The 3,585-nt window shown below is 43.4% G+C and overlaps 1 pseudogene; it reads left to right on the top strand.

Moving 5' to 3' along the window:
- Positions 1 to 252: 252 nt before the first annotated feature.
- Positions 253 to 2,777, top strand: LOC149046702 (rhodopsin, GQ-coupled-like; annotated as a pseudogene).
- Positions 2,778 to 3,585: the final 808 nt, after the last annotated feature.

Consider the following 3,585-nt stretch of genomic DNA (forward strand, 5'->3'; position numbering starts at 1 on the left):
CTGAAGAAAACCCGAAAGGAAGCACAGAGGCTCTATGAGCTCTGAAAATTTTCAGAACTGAAAATATCTTGAAACCCCGTTCCCAAAATCCTAAGAAAAAGCGAGAAATTTTCTGTGGTCTGGGAAAATTTCAATATGGTGATAACCAGACTAAGGTCAAATTTAAACAAGTAATAATTACGATCAAAACAACTGCCTAACGCCACCCAGATCTTCACATTTGAACTTCTGTTCGTATATTAACTGGTTGACATGTCGAAGATTCAAAACGAGCCTTTGCTTTCCCGAACTACGGGTAGAAACTGAAAGTGGGTTAATGATATCAGGCTTACAAGCAAGTTATGCAATCAGGTCCAAGCGAAGTAAATCGCTAACAGCTTGCGAAACAAAAATCACTATTCTCACGAGCAGAAGTATTGTCTCTCTTAACAAAAGGTGTTTGAAGTTGGAGGAAGGGAATTTTGTAACCCTGCATAATAACATTTAGGACAAATTGCGAAACTTCCAAAGTAGGTCAAAAATCCAGAAATTTTCTAAGCCCTCCACGCACAGAAGAATAGGTCAAATCAACTGCAAGAGAGCCTGAATCCGAAGGAATCTAACAAGAAAGAATCAGCACAAGCGGCAACGCTAGGATCCGAGTCAATGGCACTGCCTAATTCCGATTGCGAAGGCAAACTACTAGCTTCGATATTAACAAAGGAAAGAACTACACCTGAGTTGCAGCGCTCCTCTAGTCACTTTGTTTTTCTTAAGAGACTCGTTGAATTTGAGGCGCTTGGTCTCCTTCATCTGACTTTCCGCCGATTCTTCGTTCGACCGTTTGATCTGAGAAACGGTCTGCTCCAAGAGGCCACTAAATTTGTCATCAGCCAGAGGTGAACGGTTGGTTCTGAGGCCTAGATGGACATCACGTGCTATACTTTCCCTTATATACCACTGCATCATTACCCATGATGCTCGGGCCTAAGGCCCAGGCCTTGTCGTATCTCGTGCCGACAAAATATCTATTTCTGCCTTATTCGCAGACTCATTCGTTAGAAATACCATATTACGCACCCCCACGAATCTTTATATCATAGCATTGGCTGTGAGCGACTTGCTCTCCGCTGTCTTTGTGATGTCTCTCAGTGAAACAATACTGTTCACAGGAAAATGGTCGTTTGGAGAAACCATTTGCCAATTTCACGCCTTCATGAGTATCTTCGTGGTCTACGTCTCACCGGCAACCATGGGTTTAACAGCTGTGAACCGATATGTTCGTATATGCAAACCAAACACAACCTACCAGAAAATATTTTCACCCAGAAAGTCTCGTTTATGGGTGATTTTCGTCTGGTTGTTTGTGGCTTGTTACGTCGCAATTCCGCAACTGGCCAAATTGCAAGACTTTGAGTTTGTACCTGGTTATGCGCTATGTTCTCTCAAACACCTTGGGGAAAAAGCCAAGCTTATCCACTACATAATAGTTTTAACACTTTTTCTTGTCATCCCTTTGGTTGTCACAGCTTTTTGTTACTCGAGAATTCTGAAAGCTGTTCGTCAGCATCTGACAGGGATTTCTCTTGCGTTGAGGGGACTCAGAAGGAACGACGCGCGCCGCGGCATTTCTATTCAAGAAATTCGACTGAGCAGGTCGCTATTCATTGTTGTTTTTACCTTTTTGGCATGTTGGATTCCTTTCTAGGTTATAGTCATAATAAGGCGTTTTTCATTTGTAAGACATATGCCAAGAAATTTGGAACTGTTGTGCATGTTTTTTCTTTACATTTCAAACACTGTCAATCCCGTCATATATGCAGGAATGAATTCTACATTCAGGAGCGAGTTTCGCCGTATCTTTTCTTCTGGGTCGATGACTTTCTCCGCATGCAAACAGCAACAAATTGAACAAGAAGAACATGAACTTGGCCCAGTGACATCTAAGTAACAAGGTCTGTCACAGACAACTGGTTCGGCAACTAAAACACCTTATGATAAATTTATTTTCCTTAATGATTGAAATACACATGTAAAAATCCCTAGCCACAAAATAGCGAAGCTAGTCGAGTCGGAAGGGAGATAAACATTAACTAGACCCTGTGAGCAGGGTAAGTGGGAAACCTGGATGGTACTGGATCCTTAGAATCAAGTGTAGTGATACTACGGGTGTCGGACTAGTATACTGAAATAGTGAGCTCAAGTCTGGCCAAAGGCATACGCCTATTTCAAAACATAGGCATGCTATGCATGCAAGAGTTATTTTTTGTAGGGTGGGTTAATTACTTGAAACATTGTAAGCGGTCTACATTCTTACAAAAGGGAAGAAGAGTATTAGCGCGTAAAAGAACGAAAATGTCGAATTACCTCACACAGAGGTATTTTGTGGTAGATTATGTGTGTTTTGCGAATAACTGTAACCAAAAATAAACTGTATTGGTGCCACGGATACCTGTTAGTACAAAATACAGACAGCAGACTGCAGACCGGATACAAAATATAGACTGCAGACTACAGAGTGGGTACAAAATGCAGACTGAGAATCTGAAGAGTTTTTACGTCTGGCGTATAATATCATGTCATCTTACAGTCACCGAGCGTCACGCAATCGCCTTTCCGCGATCAGCCTTCACAATTATTTGCACTATTGTGGAAAATTCCTGACCCATTTCTTGATGAAAATCGATCGTAATATAATTTCAAGCCTTCAATATAGTCTTCTTACTTTGCGCGCGAGTTGGTTGGTGTGATGTCTGTACAGATTTTACCAACGTAATAAAAGTAGATGACGTAAATAACAGTGATGGTAAAGCAAGCTTAAAAGGGCAGAAATCGCCAGAAACTACAACGGATACACAGGGTATGAGTAAGTTTTATTGATTTTACGAGAAAAATGTTCATATTTCGAAATATTTATCGTTGTAAATCAATCATATTTCGTTCCCTATATATATAATATATATATATAATATAATGGCATCCTCGTCTCGGAGAGGCGATGGTCAGCGCATCAGTGTTGGTGGGCTCTTGAGTGGCTCAAAAGCCCGATTCTTGAGTGGCAATCTTTGTTGCAGCTGGAACAGATGTAATTGGTGGCCTCTTGATCTGATCTTTGACGTTTCTTTCTCGTCCCCCTCTTGATAGTCGCCTCGGCCCTGGCCTTCATCTCAGCCCTGTGAGCCCCGTCCTTCACACCCCGACGCCAGGCTTTCCGGTCTGTCGCAAGGATCTCCCAGGTGTTGGGGATGATTTCAGTGAGTTGCAGGTCACGCTTGCAAACGTCCTTGAAGCGAAGGAGTGGTCGGCCCGTGCGTCGGACGCCCTCTCGCAGTACCCCATAAAGGATTTGTCTTGGCAAGCGACCGGGGTCCATACGGTGTACATGGCCAAGCCACCGTAAGCGTCTTTGGATGAGTAGTGTAGAGATGCTAGGCATGTCGGCTCGCCCAAGGACCTCGGTGTTGGGGACTCTGTCCTGCCATTTGATCAGGAGGAGACGCCGAAGGCAGCGGAGGTGGAACCTGTTGAGCCGCTTCTCTTGTCTGGCGTATGTGGGCCATGACTCGCTACCATAGAGGAGTGTGGAAAGGACACAAGATTGGTAGA

This window comes from Pocillopora damicornis, chromosome 4, assembly GCF_964200805.1.
Source record: "Pocillopora damicornis chromosome 4, jaPocDami1.2, whole genome shotgun sequence".
NCBI classification, from domain to species: domain Eukaryota; kingdom Metazoa; phylum Cnidaria; class Anthozoa; order Scleractinia; family Pocilloporidae; genus Pocillopora; species Pocillopora damicornis.